The sequence below is a fragment of the Heptranchias perlo genome, chromosome 6 (genome assembly GCF_035084215.1).
Source record: "Heptranchias perlo isolate sHepPer1 chromosome 6, sHepPer1.hap1, whole genome shotgun sequence".
Classification (NCBI taxonomy): domain Eukaryota; kingdom Metazoa; phylum Chordata; class Chondrichthyes; order Hexanchiformes; family Hexanchidae; genus Heptranchias; species Heptranchias perlo.
In genome coordinates this window covers 42882948-42907426 of record NC_090330.1, presented here as the reverse complement: position 1 = coordinate 42907426, position 24479 = coordinate 42882948, and positions in this window count along the sequence as shown.

Genomic DNA, 24479 nt, shown 5'->3' with positions numbered 1-24479 from the left:
AAGTTGTTCTCAGCTGCAGTAATTGCATCTTAAACTTTCAGCAATGTTCAGGTTCAAAAACTCCTTACTTCCATCAGTCTAAGCTGATCCCAGCATCAGCCGTGCATTATATTTTTCATTCTAACTTACCTCTAATGCATTGCGATAGTTAAACAGAAAATTTAGGGCGGCAGCCACTGACCCTCATTATAATATGTTAATTAGGTGGCTGGAGACTCAGCGAGAGATTGCAGGGATCACAAAATGCATGCAAAAATTCGGGGGGATTGATTTTGAGGGGAAAATAACTGACGGAGACAGCTTCCAGTCCCGTTTTACTAGTCGTAAAAAGTAGTTGCCCCAATTTTGCACTGAAGATATGGCAAAAATGGCATAGAATTCCAGGGCCTTTGAATTCACCAGGACAAATATCTGCAAGTGAGAAGTACAGCAACAGTTTTGAATGTAGTGATCCCTTGAAATCTGAATGTTATATTTTTATGAAACCCTAATGCTAAGATTTATTTATCTGTGAATGCTGCCCCTTAGTGGTGTCCAGCCTTTTTAGTGTAAATCCACACAATAGTGCTATTCTGTAAGTCCTAGACTATGTATGACAGGAAGGACGTACAATGGTGGACCTGGGGCAAAATTCAGAATCTAGTCCTTTTTTCTGCCAGATCACCAAACATTTCAGTAAGCTTATTGAAAGAAATGTTTGGCAGACTTAATTTCAGAATTTCATTTACTTCAAAATTGGCCCAGAAATTGCTTAATAGCCTAACAGCACTCACTGTTATTACGGGCGAAATCGAGGAGCAAGTTCCTGCAACCGCACATGCATAGTTAAACACGGAAATCTGGAAATTGCTCTACCTTGTTTGTCGGCAATGTGACAGCTTCGCCTGAAAGGGATATCACTGGCTGCAATCAATGGAATCAATGGACCAGCGCCAACTTGCTCTCCTGCCCAGGTGGAAACGAACTAATCTCGCCACAAAACAGGTATGCTCAGTTTTTTTAAGTCTAAACTAAGTTTTAACAGCATGGTAAGTCTTAATGTCTGCCAAACAACCTCTCTGGCATTAAAAATTAACTTTTAAAAATGTGGAGTCTCATTACTCCTGATTTTAATCGCTTTTGGACATTTTTTTAAAAATTAATTATAAAATTTAAAAATATTTCTTTTTTACTTTTTCCTTGTCTCTTTTATCTGAGTCTTTTAATCTTATCCTCTATTTATTTCACTTTCTCTGTCATTTTATAATATCTTATCGAGTACATCCGGGTTTTTAGTCTGCGCTGTTTGTGAATGAACTGCAATTTCCGACCCATCATGACTACATACCTTCAAGGAGTAGCAAACATTGTGAATTGTTCCATTAAAAAATATATATTTTCACCGCTGATCTGGCCATTGCATGGATGTCATTAACATTGTAAGAGTTGTGGACCTCAGATCAACTCTGGAAGTCTCAGCATGTTTGGGGGAGTTGCAAATTATGGGCATGAGAGTCCCATATGTTCAATAATTCAACAGTCAATGTGCAGAGTTATTGGCACAAAACCATTTCTTTAAGTGGCCTCACCACATTGCAAACTCCAATGTATATCCCTCAGGCCACTAATGTTGAGATAACTTGTTTCCTCACATCTATTTGTTTAAACTGCCATTAGGTTATCTCTTGAGACACTTTGCACTTCCTGTGTTAGCCCAATAAACACTTTGAAAGTTTGGCCAGGTTAAACTTCAATTAATGGTATTCCAATTGGCTGAACATTGGGAACAGCAAATTCACTTCAAAATCCTCACTCATTTTCCATGACCTTGCCCATCCTATTTGGGAAATCTTTTCCAGCATCCTCTGACCCCAGATTAATACTTGTCCCCTGACCCCTCTGCTTCACTATTAGATTTTAACCAGTATGCACCAACCTTCTGGAACTATCTTCCAAATCTACTTTGCCTTACCACCTCTCTTTCTGCCTTCAAAAAACTAAAAGCCTATCTTATTGATCAACCTTTGGTTCCTGCTCCTCCCCCAATTACTTTACGTCCTGCTTGGAATCCATCTCCCTCCTTGGTAAAGGGGACATACTTTTACATGAAGAACATTATATAAATATTTTAAAACTTTGGTTTTTGGACACAAAGTTGTTGTGAGAAATTAGCTGACTGTGATTCTATCATCATAAACTATACTTGCTATTTCAGTTCCAGGGAATCATCACATTTTGTTCCTTATCACATTAAGTACATAACGGGTGATATCTCCACACTTTCATTTGAACATTTCATGACAGCAACCAATTTGCTGTGATTTTAGCACATTTTCCAGGAGATAATGCTTGAGCAAGGGTTTCATTACTTTTTTTAAAAGACCATTTTTTAGTCCAATTTTAAAAAATATCTTTTCTCCTCCTTTTTCACCATTTTCTCCCCTCTCATCCTCTTCTTTTCCTGAAGGAAATATCTCCTTGGCTGAGGTATGGTTACCCAGATACCAGGTGCCCTCAGGTACCTCATCTAAGTAGCTACTACTCTTGTGTGAGCCAAAGCAGGGATCTTCATCAGGCTATTCAACATGAAGCATCACAACCGAGCCTGATTCTGTCCTCACTCCGGATGTCCACAAATAGATTGGATTCAATTGTTAATTAGTACCCCTCCTCACACTTAAGTGCACCTGTAATGTCTTACTTCCCCTGTATTTTAAGGCAGTAGTTTTCAAAAATGGGTCTATGGAAAATGATCATGAGGAAGAACCTGGGTAATTTTTTGTCAACCTTAACACAACAACAAGCATTTATATAGCACCTTTAACAGTAAAACATCCCAAGGCATGCTAAGTCCAATTGTAACGCACCTTCTGCTGCCCTGCTGAGATCAGCCAATTCAGCACACACAGGGTATAAAACCTGGGACCATCCTGGTCCATGTCTCATTTGTTCACTACCATAACCAGATAAGCCACCAGACAAGCTGGTCTCATCTTATTTTTTTTGTCTCTCTCTAATTTATGCACCATTTCCCCATCAACTAGACGGACAGGGCAACTTGTACCAGGCCTCTACCATTATCAATCTGTAACTAGCTGCTAATAGCAAGAATGGCCCGCTGACTTTTTTCTTCCTCATAAGGGATCAACTGCCGTCCACACAGCACCTAGCTGTGATTTAGAACTCACCATGCTGGGGATCATGGACCTAACCCATGCTCTGCCACTCTGTTGTGCAGTGGATGATTGGAGCATCAACATGCAGCACCATCATCATATTAAGTTTTAAAGTAGGAGATGTGAGAAAGTTAACATGAGACAGCAGGAAGCACCATATGGAAGATCCATAAATGACACATGTTTCTGAAATCTGGGGCTAATTCATTAAAACTTCCTAGTGAGTTACTGGCGATTTGTGTGAGAACAGACAGTGAAATTCTGCTGTTGCCTGCCTCTAATGAAATCCTTGTGTTCAATAAGATTTACATTCAAATGTGTTGAATAGCAATAAGGGCAGCACCGAAGAGAATTGTATATTATAAACTTTGCAACTGCTGTAAAATAGCTATTTCAAGAAATAAATATTTAATGCAAATAAAGTTTAGAAACTGTTGTTGGGATTATTTCTAAACATGAGCTGAGTGATACGACTCAATACAACTTCATGGGAGATATGATTGACCATGTCTAACTTGCATCATAGGTTTTCAAACTGGGATTCTAGACCCTAGAAGTTCATGAAGGGATCCTAGGGGGTATCTGAGATCATCTGATTTGTGATTGTCTGTCATCGAGTTTCTTAATTTCTGTGCATTTACTTCTGTCATCGGATTTCTAAATTTTTTTGTACTTGTTGACTTACCAGTATGTTATTTCTGTTATATTTGACCGAGATGAGCTACTGACCCCACATCCGCTTCATCACCAAGATCGCCTACTTCGTCCGTCTCCACCACGCCTCAGATCATCTGCTGCTGAAACCTCATCCATGCCTTTGTTACCTCTAGGCTTGACTTCCAATGCTTTCCTGGTCGGCCTCCCATCTTCCACCCTCCATAAACTTGAGCTCATCCAAAACAGTGCTGCCCGTATTCTAACTCGCACCATCCAGTTCACCCATCACCCCTGTGCTAGCTGAGCTACACTGGCTCCCAGTCCGGCACTGCCTCGATTTTAAAATTCTCATTCTTGTTTCCAAATCCCTCCATGGCCCCGCGCCCCTCCCTGTCTCTGTAACCTCCTCCAGCCTTACAACCCTCTGAGATCTCTGCGCTCCTCTAATTCTGGCCTCTTGCACATCCCTGATTTTAATCGCTACACCACTGGCGGCTGTGCCTTCAGCTGCCTTGGCCCTAAGCTCTTGTATCACCTCCCTAAACCCCTCTGCCTCTATCTTCCTTTAAGATGCTCCTTAACACCTACCTATTTGATCAAGATTTTAGCCACCTGTCCTAATATCTCCTTACGTGACTCGGTGTCAAATTTTGTTTGATAACGCTGCTGTGAAGTGCCTTGGGATGTTTTGCTACGTTAAAGGTGCTATATAAATGCAAGTTATTATTGTATACCAATAAAATATGCTTCTTTCAATTATAGTACTGTTTTATTTTGGGTTGCTGATTTTGCTTTTTGAAAGTTAGGGTAAGGAGTCCCTGAGGGTGTGCCAATATTTGCAGGGGTTTCCCCACACAGAAAAATTTGAGAACTACTGCCTTAAAATATAGGGGTAGCAAGACATTACAGATGCACTTCAATGTAAGGAGGGATATTAGAAACATAGAAAATAGGAGAAGGAGTAGGCCATTCCGCCCTTCGAGCCTGCTTCACCATTCAATATGATCATGGCTGATCCTCTATCTCAATACCATATTCCTGCTCTCTCCCCATACCCTTTGATGCCTTTTGTGTCCAGAGATCTATCTACCTCCTTCTTAAATATATTCAGTGACTTGGCCTCCACAGTCTTCTGTGGTAGAGAATGCCACAGGTTCACCACCCTCTGAGTGAAGAAATTTCACCTTATCTCAGTCCTAAATGTCCTGCCCCGTATCCTGAGACTGTGACCCATCGTTCTGGACCCCCCAGCCAGGGGAAACATCCTCCCTGCATCCAGTCTGTCTAGCCCTGTCAGAATTTTATATGTTTCAATGAGATCTCCTCTCATTCTTCTAAACTCTAGAGAATACAGGCCGAGTCGACCCAATCTCTCCTCATACGACAGTCCTGCCATCCCAGGAATCAGTCTGGTGAAACTTCGCTGCACTCCCACTATGGCAAGTATATCTTTCTTAGGTAAGGAGACCAAAACTGCACACAATACTCCAGGTGTGGTCTCACCAAGGCTCTGTATAACTGCAGTAAGACATCCTTGCTCCTGTACTCAAATCCTCTTGCAATGAAGGCCAACATACTATTTGCCTTCCTAACTGCTTGCTGCACCTGCATGTTTGCTTTCAGTGACTGGTATACAAGGACACCCAGATCCCTTTGTACATCAACATTCCCCAATCCATCACCATTTAAATAATACTCTGCATTTCTGTTTTTCCTTCCGAAGTGGATAACTTCATATTTATCCACATTATACTGCATCTGCCATGTATTTGCCCACTCACTCAACTTGTCTAAATTGCCTTGACGCCTCTTTGCATCCTCCTCACAACTCACAATCCCACCTAGTTATGTGTCATCAGCAAAATTGGAAATATTACATTTGGTTCCCTCATCCAAATCATTGATATATATTGTGAATAACTGGGGCCCAAGCACTGATCCCTGCGGTACCCCACTAGCCTGCCAACCCGAAAAAGTCCCATTTATTCCTACTCTCTGTTTCCTGTCTGTTAAACAATTTTCAATCCATGCCAGTATATTACCCCCAATCCCATGTGCTTTAATTTTGCACACTAACCTCTTATGTGGGACTTTATCAAAGGCCTTCTGAAAATCCAAATAAACCACATCCACTGGTTCTCCCTTATCTATTCTACCAGTTACATCCTCAAAAAACTCCAGTAAGTTTGTCCAACATGATTTCCCTTTCATAAATCCATGTTGACTTTGTCTAATCCAGTTGATATTTTCTAAGTGTCCTGTTATCACATCCTTTATAATACTCTAGCATTTTCCCTACTACTGATGTCAGGCTAACCCGTCTGTAGTTCACTGTTTTCTCTCTCCCTCCTTTTTTAAATAGTGGGGTTACATTTGCCACCCTCCAATCTGCAGGAACTGTTCCATAATCTATAGAATTTTGGAAGATGACAACTAATGCATCCACTATTTCCTGGCTACCTCTTTTAGTACTCTGGGATGCAGATTATCAGGCCTAGGGGACTTATCAGCTTTCAGTCCCGTTAATTTCTCCAGCACAATTTTTTTACTAATACTAATTTCCTTTAATTCCTCCTTCTCACTAGTCCCTTGGTTCCCTAGCATTTCTGGGAAGTTATTTGTGTCCTCTTCCATGAAGACAGAACCAAAATATTTGTTTAGTTGCTCTGCCATTTCCTTGTACCCCATTATAAATTCTCCTCTTTCTGACTGTAAGGGACCTACATTTGTCTTCACTAATTTTTTTCTTTTTACATATTTGTAAAAACTTTTACAGTCCACTTTTATGTCCCTTGCAAGTTTACTCTCATACTCTATTTTTCCCCTCTTAATTAATCTCTCGGTCCTTTTTTGCTGAATTCTAAACTGCTCCCAATCCTCAGGCTTGCTACTTTTTCTGGCAACTTTATATGACTTCTCTTTAGATCTAATACTACCCTTAATTTGCTTTATTAGCCCTGGTTGGGCCGCATTTCCTTTTGTCTTTTTGCACCAGAAAGGAATGTATAATTGTTGCAATTCATGTATTCATTCCATAAATGTTAGCCATTGCCTATCCACCGTCATGCCTTTTAATGAAGCTTCCCAATCTATCATAGCCAACTCACTCCTCATACCTTCATAGTTTCCTTTGTTTAGATTTAGGATCCCTAGTTTCAGATTGCACTACTTCACTTTTCATCTTAATGTTATAGTCACTCTTTCCTAAAGGACCCCGTACAACAAGATTATTAATTAACCCCTTAATTAACAACATACAAAGAACTGTAACTACAATAGGCTAAATGGTAGTTAAATCTTCTTTAAAAATCTTAACTATATATTTATCAAATTTATATATAAAAATATCAAGAGAAAAAGCCAATTGAGATTGAAATAGGAAATGAAGAGGGGGTAGAAGTTGATTGTATGGGCCTTGAAGTCCTTGAATGTGAAGTGGGGGTTGCAATAAGTGAGCTGAAGCATGGAAAGGCTGCAGGCATTGATGAGGTTCTAGCAGAATTAATTAAAAATATGGGACAGGAGGCAACAAAAGACAATGTTGATATGTATAAAACCATGCATTTGAAAGGGGAATGGCAGATAATTTCATGAAAATAATTATGATACCTCTGGGGGAAAAAAAAGCCAAATGCTAGCAAATGTGATGAGTTACGTATCATTAGTTTTATTCAACATGCCTCAAGGATTATGTTCAGATCACATAGAAGAGGGCTAAGAGCAAATGCAGAGCAATATCTTGGTAAAGATCAATTTGGTCTTCGAGAGCATGTGGAACAAGAGAGCCAAACTTTGGCTCTGTATGAGAGGAGTATAGAACACAATCAAGAGGTGTACATTTATTTTATAGATTTTTTTTTTTAAAGTCTTTGTTGGAGTAAACTGGATCAAACTAATGGAGGTCTAATAAAGAAAATTGATATGGATTGGAGAGATAAACGTGTGATAAATACTTTGTATATGGCACAAACTGCAAGTGCCACGGTAAAAGATGAAGAGTCAGAACCAGGAATGATTGGACGAGGGGTGCAACAAAGATGCTGCCTGTCACCTGTGTTGTTCAACTTGTATGCAGAAGCATTGGTAAAAGAAATGCTTGATCAGGTAGAGGAGTGAAAGTTGGAGGTCAGCTTATGCAAGCTGTCAGATTTGCTGATTTAAGGAATCTTACAACACCAGGTTATAGTCCAACAGTTTTATTTGAAAATCACAAGCTTTCGGAGGCTTTCTCCTTCGTCAGGTGAAGTGTGGGATTCCATGGAAGGTTACCGCATTTATAGTCAGAGAACAATACCTGGTGATTACAGATAATCTTTCCAACTGCCCGTTGTCAAGGCAATCAAAGTGTTCAGACACAGAGATGTTACATACAGGACCACCGAATATACAAACGGCCAGAACATTCATGTACCATGCAGTTGTTGTAGATACCTGAATGCTGCAACAATGGATTATGGAATGAAGATCAATGTGGGCAAAACCAAATATATGAAGGTTTCTGAAAATGGAGGTGAAAGAGTGAGCATTTTAATAAATGAGGAACAGTTGGATCAGGTGAGACAATTTAAATATCCGGGAAGTATAATGACTGATGATGGCAGATGTACCAAGAAGGTGAGAGCTAGGATTATAATGAGAAAGTTGCATTTAATACATGGAAGAGGACATTGACGGAACAACTGAATAGATAATTGAACAAAAGATTAGTGAAGAGTTTGATTTGGAGTGTGGTGCTCAAACATGAAATGAGAGGTCAGGCTTCTAGAATGGGTTGAGAGAATTGAGAAGTGGGTTTTTGGAGACGCATGGAAAAAGTATATAGACAAGAAAAGTAATGAGGAAGTGTTGGCAATGATACAAGAAGAATATAGTTTGATTGATTTAATCAAAAAAAGACAAATGAATTGGATTGGGCATGTGCTAAGAGGGGATGGAATGTTGAAAGAGGTGTTAGAAGGGGGATAGAAGGAAAATGATCATGAGAAAGGAAGAGAAGGATGCTATTAATCCACCTGAAGAATGGGAGATCAAATGTAGAATTGAAGTGAGAAGCAGAAGATAGATTGGTTTGGTGAAGGAAGAATTAAGCCAGAATCTGCCGTTTGCAGACCACTGATGATATATAAACATCTGCTCTCTGTGCAGGCATTATCTCTTCTGATTTCTGAAAAACAATTATCCTCATATTTTGCATCTTCTAGTATTACAATGTACATATTTTTTGATACATTTCCATGTCCAATACCACATATCTTTTCTATTTTTACACTTCCAGTGTTGTGTGTCCATTATTAATTACCAACAGCATGTTCATATGTGCAATGCCAGATTTTTTTTTAAGTAAGTAGGTGAATAAAAAATAACAGATGGTGTTGGAATGAATTAGAAAAGTGTAAGAGAACCTGTGTTAGTACTGAACTTGTCACCTCATACATGTGCTACCAAAGAACATCTCAGAACCATATATACCTTTGTAATGCACCATTAACTATTAATTATTTTTTTCTTAGTCTTTTTTTTAGATTTTCATAACAATCAAAATAAAGTTTATGTTTCAAATGGAATATAAACCACTTCAGCTATGTTTATTAAGTTCAGGAGCCTATGGGCTGAGTTTTTCTCCTGTTTATTTTCAGTTTTGTGGCAGAGGCAGGGCAAATGGCAGAAGGAAATAGATCAGGGAGGACCAGGGCCAAATTCCTGACCATAAATGCTGTGTTGAAACTTTCCTCGTAGCACATTGTGGCCGACTGGAAGCTCCAGCTGAAATGCAGCCCACTTCATATAAATCACTTTTACATGTCCCTTTAATGAGCAAAGTTCCAAATCCCTCCTATGCTGCTTGTGGTATCTTCTGAAATGAAATGAAATAGAGGCATTATTGGTTGCTAGGCAATGGCAGATTGGTGGAAGTGCAGTTAAAGGCCACCTTCTCCAGATTATGTACTAGGTAAAATTTTGAGGTGGTTTTACCATCTCAAGCTTGCTGGCACATTCAGTATTGTTCCTAGTTCTGTGTTCTTTCATTTTTTTCCACAAGACACAATGGTGTTTCCATTAGGAATTCCTCCTTACCTGTGTTTTAGAAAAAAAAACTGAGAATGAGGAGGCTAGGTTATTCAGGCACCATCAGTGGTGTCTGCCAGCAACTTGCAGGTACCTACACTTCCATATTTACAGACTTAGGCAGTCATATCTCAACTTCTCCAATCAACAATGTAGAAGATGGCTATGATTCCTTCATGAGGTGATAGATGAGTTGTGCCACCTGCTTGCTCAAGACCTGGAGTCCGCCTCTAACAGAAGCACCATGTTACCAGTCAAAGGAACTAGGTCACTCAACTTCTATGCTATTGCTCATTTCAAGATGCATCGGGTGCATGTACTCAACATCAGCCAGTTGGCTGTCTGCCAGTATATGAAGCAGGTAGTGGATGTATTGCTTGCGTGAGCTGCGCAGTTCATCACTTTTCCAATGGACCTAGCCTGAGAGGGCGATGAACTTTTATCAAATGGTAGAATTTCCCCAGGTACAAGGTGCAAACAACTGCATCCATGTCGCCATTCATACCCCTTTTGAGCACACTAACACCTGTATGAACAGAAAAGGTATTTTTAAAAATTTGTTCTTGGGATATGGGCGACATAAGAAAGGCTGTATACATTGCCCATCCCTAATAGCCCTGAGAAGGTGGTGGTAGGCATTCTCCCTGAACCACGACAGCCCTTGTGCTGATGGTGCTCCCACAATGGTGTGAGGTAGGAAATTTCACGATTCTGACTCAACAATGATGAAGGAACGGCGATGTATGTCCAATATGAATGGTGTGTGATTTGGAGGGGAAATTGAGTTACATCGAAACTACAGCACAGAAACAGGCCATTCGGCCCAACTGGCCTATGCCGGCGTTTATGCTCCACAAGAGCCTCCTCCCTCCCTATCGGCATCTCCTTCTATTCCTTGCTTCCTCATTTGCTTATCTAGCTTCCCCTTAAATGCATCTATGCTATTTGCCTCAACTACTCCTTGTGGTAGCGTGTTCCACATTCTTACCAATCTTTGGGTAAAGAAGTTTCTCCTGAATTCCCTATTGGATTTATCAGCGCCTATTTTATATTTATGACCTCTAGTTTTGGACCCTTCCACAAGTAGAAACATTTTCTCTATGTCTACCCTATCAAACCCTTTCATTATCTTAAAGACCTCCATCAGGTCACCCCTCAGCCTTTCATGTTAAGAATATCCTCTCAGTTCTGGTATCATCCTTGTGAATCTTTTTTGGACCCTCTCCAATGCCTCTATAGCCATTGTGTGCAGTTTTGGTCTCCTTATCTGAGGAGGAACATCCTTGCCATGGAGGGAGTGCAACGAAGGTTTACCAGACTGATTCCTGGGATGGCAGGACTGACGTATGAGGAGAGATTGGGCCGACTAGGCCTACATTCACTAGAGTTTAGAAGAATGAGAGGTGATCGCATCGAAACATATAAAATTCTAACAGGACTAGACAGACTAGATGCAGGGAGGATGTTCCTGATGACTGGGGAGTCCAGAACCAGGGGTCACAGTCTCAGGATACAGGATATGCCATTTAGAACCAAGATGAGGAGAAATTTCTTCACTCAGAGGGTGGTGAACCTGTGGAATTCTCTACCACAGAAGGCAGTGGAGGCCAAGTCATTAAATATATTCAAGAAGGAGATAGATATATTTCTTAATGCTAAAGGGATCAAGGGACATGGGGAAAAAGTGGGAACAGGGTACTGAGTTAGACGATCAGCCATGATCATTTTGAATGGCGGAGCAGGCCCAAAGGGCCGAATGGCCTACTCTTGCTCCTATTTTCTATGTTTCTATGTTTCTTTCTATAATATGGAGACCAGAACTGTGCATAGTGCTCCAAGTGTGACCTAACCAAGGTTCTATACAAGTTTAACATAACTTCTCTACTTTTCAATTCTATCCCTCTAGAAATGAACACACTTATCTATATTGAAATTCATTTGCCAATTACATGCCCATTCTGCAAGTTTATTAATGTCTTCTTGCATTTTGACACATTCTTCCTTTGTATTAACTAAACCCCCCAATTTCATGTCGTCTGCAAATTTTGAAATTGTACTTCAGATTCCCGAATCCAAATCGTTTATGTAAATTGTGAACAACTTTGGTCCCAGCATCGATTCCTGTGGAACACCACTTTCCACCTTTTGCCAGTCTGAGTAGCTACTCTTAACCCCGACTCTTGGTTTTCTGTTTTGTATGCAGCTTGCCATCCATTCTGCTACCTGTCCCGACTCCACAAGCTCTGTCCTTAATCATGAGTCTACAATATACCTTATCGAAAGCCTTTTGAAAATCCAAATATATTATATCCACTGCACTACCCTTGTCTACTCTTTCTGTTAGTACTTCAAAGAATTCAATAAGGTTGGTCAAGCATGACGTACCCTTCTGAAATCCATGCTGACTATTCTTTATTATATTTTCATTTTCTAGATGTTTTTCTATTACATCTTTGAGTAAAGATTCTATTATCTTTCCTACCATCAACGTTAAGCTAACTGGTCTATAATTCCCTGGACTTGTTCTATATCCCTTTTTAAAATATGGGAATAACATTAGCTGTCTGCCAGTCCTCTGGTACTATTTCCTTTTCTAATGATTTTTTAATGTAATAGTGCCTCTGCTATCTCCTCCCTAACTTCTTTTAATATTCACTGATGTAATTTATCCAAACCAGGGGTTTTATCCTCTCTAATTTGATTAATTTATCAATTATCTCCCCCTTTTCTATCTTAAATGTCTTTATATCTTTTTGGACCTCTTCTTCTAATGTCATGCACAACTAGTTAGTCTCCCTGGTAAATTTTGAGGCAAAGTAACTCTTCAATATTTCTACCATTTTTCTGTCATTACCTGTGAGTTTATCTTGTGCATCCTTTAGTCGCCCTATCCCTATCCTGATTTTTCTTTTGTTATTTATGTGTCTGTAGAATACTTTATTTCTTTTTATATTCCTTGATAATTTAATTTTGTTGTTTCTCTTTGCTTTCCTAATTGTTTTTCTGACTTCTTTCCTAATCTCTTCATATTCCCTTTTGTCATCCTCCCTTTTATTGACTATATACTTAGTGTATGCCTTTTAATTCAGTTTAAATTTTACCCTTATCTCTTTATTTATCCATATTGAGGTGATAGTGGTCCCATAACATTGCTGCTCTTGTTTTTCTTGGTGGTAGATGTCGCAAGGACAGGGGGTGCATTCAAAGTAATTTTGTTGAATTGCTGCAGTGCATTCTGCAGTTGTACATGCTGCAGTCACAGTGTGCCAGTGGTGGAGGGGTTGGATACTGAGTCTAGGGTACAGGGGTACCAATTAAGCAAACTGCTCAGTCCTGGATGATGTTGAGTTTCTTGAGTGTTGTTGCGGCTGCACCATCCAAGGGAGAGGTTAATACTCCATCACACTCCTGACTTGAGCCTTGTTGTATAATTATCTTGTGATCTTAGAATTCATAATTTGAGATCAATTTAGTAAAACATGGGTTAATCAAGGACAATCAGCACAGATTTGTTAAAAGCAGGTCATGTTTGACAAATTTAATTGAGCTTTTTCAAGAAGTGGCCAATTATGTAGATAAAGTGAATGTAATAGATGTGGTGATTATATATTTTCAGAAGGCATTTGATAAGGTGCCTCACAAAAGGCTTGTTAGAGAAATTCAAGGTATTATGGTATCAGAGGAAATGTAGCATCATGCCTAGAAAGTTGGTTGGCTGACAGGAAACAGAGCTAGGGAGCATAAGAAATAGGAGCAGGCATAGGCCACATGGCCCCTTGAGCCTGCTCCGCCATTCAATAAGATCATGGCTGATCTTCTACCTCAACTCCACTTTCCCGCCCTATTCCCTTATCCCTTGATTCTCTTCGTGTCCAAATATCTTTCGATCTCAGTCTTGAATATACTCAACGACTGAGCAATCACAGCCCTCTGGATAGAGATTTCCAAAGATTCACAACCCTCTGATTGAAACATTTTTTCCTTATCTTGGTCCTAAATGGCCGACCACTTATCTTGAGACTATGACCCTTAGTTCTAGACTCTCCAGCCGGGGAAACAGCCTCTTAGCATGTACCGTGTCAAGCCCTCTAAGAATTTTATACGTTTCAATGAGATCACCTCTCATTCTTCTAAACTCCAGAGAATATACGCCCATTCTGCTCAATCTCTCCTCATAGGACAACCCTCTCATCCCAGGAATCAATCTCGTGAACCTTCATTGCACCCCCTCGAAGGCAAAAATATCCTTCCTTTGGTAAGAAGACCAAAACTGTACACAGTATTCCGGGTGCGGTCTCACCAGAGCCCTATGTAATTGTAGCAAAACCTCCTTACTCTTATACCCTAACTCCCTTGCAATAAAGGCTAACATACCATTTGCCGCCTTAATTGCTTATTATGCCTGCATGTTAACTTTCTGTGATTCATGTACAAGGACACCCAAATCGCTCTGATTACCAACATTTCATAGGGGTCGATTTTGCAATGGTGGCGGGTTGGCAGCGGGGGAGTGAAGGTGCGCGTGGCAAACCCGCCTGAACAAAACTTACTGTTTCCGACGCGATCGCACGATGGCAGTCAGGAGCTGCAACGCGGGGTGGGGGGGGCAAGAAAGAGAGAGAGTGAGACGTCATCCAGCACTGGAATAGAAAATCGGGGGGGGGGGGGGGGGGGGAGAGCGCGACATCGGACGGGGGGAGAGCGCGACATCGGACGGGGGGGAGAGCGCGACATCGGACGGGGGGGGAGAGCGCGACATCGGACGGGGGGGGGAGAGCGCGACATCGGACGGGGGGGGAGAGCGCGACATCGGACGGGGGGGGGAGAGCGCGACATCGGACGGGGGGGGGAGAGCGCGACATCGGACGGGGGGGGGGGGGGGGGAGAGCGCGACATCGGACGGGGGGGGGGGGGGGAGAGCGCGACATCGGACGGGGGGGGAGAGCGCGACATCGGACGGGGGGGGGGGAGAGCGCGACATCGGACGGGGGGGGAGAGCGCGACATCGGACGGGGGGGGAGAGCGCGACATCGGACGGGGGGGGGAGAGCGCGACATCGGACGGGGCGGGAGAGCGCGACATCGGACGGGGGGGGGGGGGGGGGGGAGAGCGCGACATCGGACGGGGGGGGGGAGAGCGCGACATCGGACGGGGCGGGAGAGCGCGACATCGGACGGGGCGGGAGAGCGCGACATCGGACGGGGCGGGAGAGCGCGACATCGGACGGGGCGGGAGAGCGCGACATCGGACGGGGCGGGAGAGCGCGACATCGGACGGGGGGAGAGAGCGCGACATCGGACGGGGGGAGAGAGCGCGACATCGGACGGGGGGAGAGAGCGCGACATCGGACGGGGGGGGAGAGCGCGACATCGGACGGGGGGGGGAGAGCGCGACATCGGACGGGGGGAGAGCGCGACATCGGACGGGGGGGAGAGCGCGACATCGGACGGGGGGGAGAGCGCGACATCGGACGGGGGGGAGAGCGCGACATCGGACGGGGGGGGAGAGCGCGACATCGGACGGGGGGGGAGAGCGCGACATCGGACGGGGGGGAGAGCGCGACATCGGACGGGGGGGGAGAGCGCGACATCGGACGGGGGGGGGAGAGCGCGACATCGGACGGGGGAGAGAGCGCGACATCGGACGGGGGGGGGGGAGAGCGCGACATCGGACGGGGGGGGGGGGAGAGCGCGACATCGGACGGGGGGGGGGAGAGCGCGACATCGGACGGGGGGGGTGAGAGCGCGACATCGGACGGGGGGGAGGGGGGGGAGAGCGCGACATCGGACAGGGGGGAGGGGGGGGAGAGCGCGACATCGGACGGGGGGGAGGGGGGGAGAGCGCGACATCGGACGGGGGGGGAGAGCGCGACATCGGACGGGGGGGGAGAGCGCGACATCGGACGGGGGGGGAGAGCGCGACATCGGACGGGGGGGAGAGCGCGACATCGGACGGGGGGGAGAGCACGACATCGGACGGGGGGGGGGAGAGCGCGACATCGGACGGGGGGGGAGAGCACGACATCGGACGGGGGGGAGAGCGCGACATCGGACGGGGGGGAGAGCGCGACATCGGACGGGGGGGGAGAGCGCGACATCGGACGGGGGGGGGAGAGCGCGACATCGGACGGGGGGGGAGAGCGCGACATCGGACGGGGGGGGGGGAGAGCGCGACATCGGACGGGGGGGGGTGAGAGCGCGACATCGGACAGGGGGGGGGGGGGGGAGAGCGCGACATCGGACGGGGGGGAGGGGGGGAGAGCGCGACATCGGACGGGGGGGGAGAGCGCGACATCGGACGGGGGGGGGAGAGCGCGACATCGGACGGGGGGGGAGAGCGCGACATCGGACGGGGGGGGAGAGCGCGACATCGGACGGGGGGGGAGAGCGCGACATCGGACGGGGGGGGAGAGCGCGACATCGGACGGGGGGGAGAGCGCGACATCGGACGGGGGGGGGGAGAGCGCGACATCGGACGGGGGGGGTGAGAGCGCGACATCGGACGGGGGGGAGGGGGGGGAGAGCGCGACATCGGACGGGGGGGAGGGGGGGGGAGAGCGCGACATCGGACGGGGGGGAGGGGGGGAGAGCGCGACATCGGACGGGGGGGGAGAGCGCGACATCGGACGGGGGGGGAGAGCGCGACATCGGACGGGGGGGAGAGCGCGACATCGGACGGGGGGAGAGCACGACATCGGGCGGGGGGGAGGAGAGCGCGACATCGGACGGGGGGGGAGAGCACGACATCGGACGGGGGGGAGAGCGCGACATCGGACGGGGGGGGGAGAGCGCGACATCGGACGGGGGGGAGAGCGCGACATCGGACGGGGGGGGAGAGCGCGACATCGGACGGGGGGGGAGAGCGCGACATCGGACGGGGGGGAGGGGGGGGAGCGCGCGACATCGGACGGGGGGGAGGGGGGGAGAGCGCGACATCGGACGGGGGGGGAGAGCGCGACATCGGACGGGGGGGAGAGCGCGACATCGGGGGGGGAAGAGCGCGACATCGGGGGGGGGAAGAGCGCGAGATCGGGGGGGGGAAGAGCGCGAGATCGGGGGGGGGAAGAGCGCGAGATCGGGGGGGGGAAGAGCGCGAGATCGGGGGGGGGAAGAGCGCGAGATCGGGGGGGGGGAAGAGCGCGAGATCGGGGGGGGGTGGAAGAGCGCGAGATCGGGGGGGGAAGAGCGCGAGATCGGGGGGGGGAAGCGAAAGATCGCGGGGGAAGCGCGAGATCAGGGGGGAAAGCGGAAAATCGGGGGGGAAGAGATGAAACCCTTCCTCATGTACCATTGCTCCAGCCACGCATTAACCTGTCTTATCCGACTGTTCCTATACTCACTAGCACATGGCACTGGGAGTAATCCAGAGATTACTCCCTTTGAGGTTCTGATTTTTAACTTCCTCCCAAACTCCTGAAACTCTGACTGCAGGACCTCACCCCTTTTCCTTCCTATGTTATCGGTTCCCACTAGGGCCACGACTTCTGGCTGTTGCCCTTCCCCCCTCAAAATTTTCTGCACCCTCTCAGTGATGTCCTTTACCCTGGCACCAGGGAGGCAACTGCCAAGGACTCACTTTGGCAGTTGCAGAAATGCCTGTCTAGCCCCCTGACTATTGAAACCCCTATAACAACTGCATTTCCTTTGTCCCCCGCCCCACCCGTGCAGCTGAGTCTTCCACGGTGCCGTGGATTTGCTTCTGACTGCACTCCCCCGAGGTGTCAATACCCTCACTGGTATTCAACACTGAATAGCTGAGAGTGCCACAGTCCCAGGGGACTCCTGCACTGCCTGCCTGTTCCTCCTAGTCTGTCTGGTGGTCACCCACTCCTTCTCCGCCTGAACTCTCTGTAGCTGCGGGGTGACCACCTCCTGAAACGTGCTATCCAGAAAATGCTCAGCTTCCTGTATGCACTGTAGTGATGCCAGCTGCTCTTGTCCTTCTAGGTGGTAGAGGTCGCGGGTTTGGGAGGTGCTGTCGAAGTAGCCTTGGCGAGTTGCTGCAGTGCATCTTGTGGATGGTACACACTGCAGCCACTGTGCGCCGGTGGTGAAGGGAGTGAATGTTTAGGGTGGTGGATGGGGTGCAAATCAAGCGGGCTGCTTTATCTTGGATGGTGTCGAGCTTCTTGAGTGTTGTTGGAGCTGCACTCATCCAAGCAAGTGGAGAGTATTCCATCACACTCCTGACTTGTGCCTTGTAGATGGTGGAAAGGCTTTGAGGAGTCAGGAGGTGAGTCACTCGCCGCAGAATTCCCAGCCTCTGACCTGCTCTTGTAGCCACAGTATTTATATGGCTGGTCCAGTTAAGTTTCTGGTCAATGGTGACCCCCAGGACGTTGATGGTGGGGGATTCGGCGATGTTAATGCCGTTGAATGTCAAGGGGAGGTTGTTAGACTCTCTCTTCTTGGAGATGGTCATTGCCTGGCACTTATCTGGCGCGAATGTTACTTGCCACTTATGAGCCTCAGCCTGGATGTTGTCCAGGTCTTGCTGCATGCGGGCTCGGACTGCTTCATTATTTGAGGGGTTGCGAATGGAACTGAACACTGTGCAATCATCAGCGAACATCAGCATTTCTGACCCTATGATGGAGGGAAGGTCATTGATGAAGCAGCTGAAGATGGTTGGGCCTAGGACACTGCCCTGAGGAACTCCTGCAGCAATGTCCTGGGGCTGAGATGATTGGCCTCCAACAACCACTACCATCTTCCTTTGTGCTAGGTATGACTCCAGCCACTGGAGCGTTTTCCCCCTGATTCCCATTGACTTCAATTTTACTAGGATTCCTTGGTGTCACACTTGGTCAAATGCTGCCTTGATGTCAAGGGCAGTCACTCTCACCTCACCTCTGGAATTCAGCTCTTTTGTCCATGTTTGGACCAAGGCTGTACTGAGGTCTGGAGCCGAGTGGTCCTGGCGGAACCCAAACTGAGCACCGGTGAGCATGTTATTGGTGAGTATGTGTCGCTTGATAGCACTGTCGACGACACCTTCCATCACTTTGCTGATGATTGAGAGTAGACTCATGGGGCGGTAATACACTTTCTGAAGATAGTGAAGGGTGTTGATGAACAGAGACCTCGGGGTTCAAATAAATAATTCCCTGAAAGTATGATCGCAGGTAGATAAAGCCATAAAAATGGCCAGTAGAATTATAGATTTTACAAATGTGGGCATAGAGTATAAGAATTAATGATGAATTTATACAAACAATTTGTTAGACCACAGTTAAAGTACTGTGCAGTTTGGGCACACTGTTATAGAAAAGACACTAAAGCCATAGAGTGCATACAATGTAGATTCACTCGAATGACACCAGGGAATCTATAGTTCTGACGAGGAAACTTAAGAGGAAACTTAATTGTGATAAATTATGATGTGGAGATGCCGGTGATGGACTGGGGTTGACAATTGTAAACAATTTTACAACACCAAGTTATAGTCCAACAATTTTATTTTAAAATTCACAAGCTTTCGGAGGCTTCCTCCTTCCTCAGGTGAATGTCAAGAAGTCCAAGAAATGCGAGAGGTTCGAGGATTTCTTGACATTCACCTGAGGAAGGAGGAAGCCTCCGAAAGCTTGTGAATTTTAAAATAAAATTGTTGGACTATAACTTGGTGTTGTAAAATTGTTTACAAGTGATAAATTATGATTGACTAAATAAGGAAAGACTATTTCTTCTGTTTGTGGGAGTCAATGACGAGGCATCATCAATTTAAAATTATCACTAAGAAAATGAAGAGGTCAGGAGAAATTTCTTTACAAGGAGGATTGTTGAAGCATGAAATGCTTTGCCACAGGGAGTAGTTAAGAAAAAGACAATTGGATCTTTTCAAGAAAAACTGGATAAATATTTGGAGCAGAGGAAGATACAAGACAATGAGGTGATAGAACACAGGCAGTGGGATTAGATTTGGATTGCTCTAGCAAAGAGCTGCCACAGGCACAAATGGCCTCCTTCTGTCCTGTAAACTTCTATGGTTCTAAGCAGACACAGGCAACTATAGACCCATTAGTTTTACATCAAAACCGTGTAAAATAATGGAATCAATTGTCAGCAGTAAACTTGAGGATTATCTGCCTACAAACCTCCTGACTATTTTGAGGAAGTTACATCCTAGGTGTACTGTGGAAAGCCCTATAACATGGTGTACCTAGACTTCTAAAAAACATTTGATAAATTTCCACATGAAAAGCTGTTAGTTAAGCTTAAAGCAGTAGGGATTCAAGGTAAGCCTTGGAAAGGATAAGAAATTGACTGACGGGTTGAGAACAGCAGGTACTAGTTAGAGGAATTATGTCAGAGGAGTTATGTTGGGGGGTACCCCGGGGATTGGTATTGGGGCTATTTCTGTTTTAATGTACATTAATGACTTGAATTCAGAAATTCAATGGAAATTGGTTCAAATAGGATGGGACATTCATTCTGAGGAGGCAGCTCTGAAAATACAAAATGAGTGGGACGAACAGAATAATGGCAGGTGAAAATGAATACGAACAAATATAAACTACTGCATATAGGAAGGAAAAAATGGATGACACATGTATACAATGGTGTCGAAACAGCTAAGTATGCAGTTGAAAGCGATTCAGCTTACCAGTTAAATTCTTAGAAGACTTGATGCTCAACATGTTCAACCACTGCAGTGGAGCAATCAATAAAGCCAATAGAATGCTGAATTATATTCACTACATTACAACAGTGACTGCACTTCAAAAAGTACTTCATTGGCTGTGAAGCAATTGGAATATCCCGAGGTCATGAAAGGCCCTATATAAATGTAAGTTCTTTCTATATAGCCAAAATTGTAAAGTACAAGTCAGAGGAAGTTATGCTCAAACTATATAATTCCCTGGTCATACCACAAGTTGAGTACCGTGCCCAGTTCTGGTCACCGAGACAGATAGGAGTCATTATAGAATCACAGAATCATAGAAGTTACAACATGGAAACAGGCCCTTCGGCCCAACATGTCCATGTCGCCCAGTTTATACCACTAAGCTAGTCCCAATTGCCTGCACTTGGCCCATATCCCTCGATACCCATCTTCCCCATGTAACTGTCCAAATGCTTTTTAAAAGACAAAATTGTACCCGCCTCTACTACTGCCTCTGGCAGCTCGTTCCAGACACTCACCACCCTTTGAGTGAAAAAATTGCCCCTCTGGATCCTTTTGTATCTCTCCCCTCTCACCTTAAATCTGTGCCCCCTCGTTATAGACTCCCCTACCTTTGGGAAAAGATTTTGACTATCGACCTTATCTATGCCCCTCATTATTTTATAGACTTCTATAAGATCACCCCTTAACCTCCTACTCTCCAGGGAATAAAGTCCCAGTCTGTCTAACCTCTCCCTGTAAGTCAAACCATCAAGTCCCGGTAGCATCCTAGTAAATCTTTTCTGCACTCTTTCTAGTTTAATAATATCCTTTCTATAATAGGGTGACCAGAACTGTACACAGTACTCCAAGTGTGGCCTCACCAATGCCCTGTACAACTTCAACAAGACATCCCAACTCCTGCATTCAATGTTCTGACCAATGAAACCAAGCATGCTGAATGCCTTCTTCACCACCCTATCCACCTGTGACTCCACTTTCAAGGAGCTATGAATCTGTACTCCTAGATCTCTTTGTTCTATAACTCTCCCCAACGCCCTACCATTAACGGAGTAGGTCCTGGCCCGATTCGATCTACCAAAATGCATCACCTCACATTTATCTAAATTAAACTCCATCTGCCATTCATCGGCCCACTGGCCCAATTTATCAAGATCCCGTTGCAATCCTAGATAACCTTCTTCACTGTCCACAATGCCACCAATCTTGGTGTCATCTGCAAACTTACTAACCATGCCTCCTAAATTCTCATCCAAATCATTAATATAAATAACAAATAACAGCGGACCCAGCACCGATCCCTGAGGCACACCGCTGGACACAGGCATCCAGTTTGAAAAACAACCCTCTACACCCACCCTCTGTCTTCTGTCGTCAAGCCAATTTTGTATCCAATTGGCTACCTCACCTTGGATCCCATGAGATTTAACCTTATGTAACAACCTACCATGCGGTACCTTGTCAAATGCTTTGCTGAAGTCCATGTAGACCACGTCTACTGCACAGCCCTCATCTATCTTCTTGGTTACCCCTTCAAAAAACTCAATCAAATTCGTGAGACATGATTTTCCTCTCACAAAACCATGCTGACTGTTCCTAATTAGTCCATGCCTCTCCAAATGCCTGTAGATCCTGTCCCTCAGAATACCCTCTAACAACTTACCCACTTGGAGAAGCAAGGATTAATCAGGGATAGTCAACATGGCTTTGTCAAGGGAAGATCATGTCTGACTAATTTGATTGAATTTTTTGAGGGGGTGACTAGGCGTGTGGATGAGGGTAACGCAGTGGATGTGGTATACATGGATTTCAGTAAGGCCTTCGATAAAGTCCCCCACAGGAGACTGGTCAAGAAGGTACGAGCCCATGGAATCCAGGGTGCCTTGGCACTTTGGATACAAAACTGGCTTAGTGGCAGAAGGCAGAGGGTGATGGTCGAAGGTTGTTTTTGTGACTGGAAGCCTGTGGCCAGTGGGGTACCACAGGGATCTGTGCTGGGTCCCTTGCTGTTTGTGGTCTACATTAATGACTTGGATATGAATGTAAAAGGTATGATCAGTAAGTTCGCTGATGATACAAAGATTGGTAGGGTGGTAAATAGCAAGGAGGATAGCCTCAGTCTGCAGGACGATATAGATGGGTTGGTCAGATGGGCGGAACAGTGGCAAATGGAATTTAACCCGGAAAAGTGCGAGGTGATGCACTTTGGAGGGACTAACAAGGCAAGGGAATACACAATGAATGGGAGGACCCTAGGCAAGACAGAGGGTCAGAGGGATCTTGGTGTGCAAGTTCACAGATCCCTGAAGGCGGCGGAACAGGTAGATAAGGTGGTAAAGAAGGCATATGGGATACTTGCCTTTATTAGCCGAGGCATAGAATATAAGAGCAAGGAGGTTATGATGGAGCTGTATAAAACACTGGTTAGGCCACAGCTGGAGTACTGTGTGCAGTTCTGGTCGCCACACTACAGGAAGGATGTGATCGCTTTGGAGAGGGTGCAGAGGAGATTCACCAGGATGTTACCAGGGCTGGAGCGCTTCAGCTATGAAGAGAGACTGGGAAGATTGGGTTTGTTTTTCTTGGAGCAGAGGAGGCTGAGGGGGGACATGATTGAGGTGTACAAAATTATGAGGGGCACAGATAGGATGGATACTAAGGAGCTTTTTCCCTTCGTTGAGGGTTCTATAACAAGGGGACATAGATTCAAGGTAAAAGGCGGGAGGTTTAGAGGGGATTTGAGAAAGAACTTTTTCACCCAGAGGGTGGTTGGAGTCTGGAACTCACTGTCTGAAAGGGTTGTGGAGGCAAGAACCCTCACAACATTCAAGAAGCATTTGGATGAGCACTTGAAATGCCATAGCATACAAGGCTACGGACCAAATGCTGGAATATGGGATTAGAGTAGACAGGGCTGATGGCCGGCGCGGACACGATGGGCCGAAGGGCCTCTATCCGTGCTGTATAACTCTATGACTCTATGACTCTATGACTACAGATGTCAGGCTCACTGGTCTGTAGTTCCCAGGCTTTTCCCTGCCGCCCTTCTTAAACAAAGGCACAACATTTGCTACCCTCCAATCACTGGAGGCAGATCAAAGAAGAGCCATGAGACCAATCACATGTCAGAGGTCTGAGGTATGAGAAGATACTGGAGAAACTTGGGATTTTCAAAGGTGATCTTGCAGAGTTATTTAAGACAGTAAATGAGGAAAAGTTGGATCTGGAAAATTACTTCAAACTAAATTGTGAGAGTAGGACAGGTTACATCAGTTGAAACTAGGAAAAGGCAAATCAAGTTATGAAGTTCTTCTTCACACAAATAATGATGAACACATGGAATAGACTGCCATGTAGAGTGATAAAGGCAAAATCCCGAGAATCTTTTAAGAACCAATTGGATGCCACAATGGGGAAATATAGGGTCTTTCTGGAAAGAGGAACTAAGATGGGCCAAATGGCCTTCCTGATTAGTAATTATTTTGTGAGATAACTCCACAGCTCCAATTTTTGAGTCTGGGAAGACATACATTTGTGGAGAGGAGAGGAAAATACAAAAAGAGTGGAGGCAAAAAATTCTGCAGTCATTCAAGAGACAGTTAGATGCTGTAATGAGGGGACTGTAGTTTTCTGTAGAAGGATGAGCTTGATGGGCCGAATTGCCTTCCCTCCTCCAAAACAATGTGCTGCAGAATCCTGATTTTGGCCTTAGGTTTGTGCATTAAAAAGTATTAGGGTTTTCATGGTTAGCAAATTTTAGTAATCAGTAACCAGTGATTAATTTCTTATTATGTTATGCTTCATTGGTTCCCTAAATTCAATTTGCATGACAGCCTGACTGAACACTGGGATTAGCCTGCCTCCGTAGCTGTCACTTGCTTTCTCTCAATTTCAAAACTAAACACTTGCAAATCTCACAGCCAGATGGGCTGTGAAGAAAGAAACAGAAATACAGAAGATGGAGACAGAGGAAGAAAA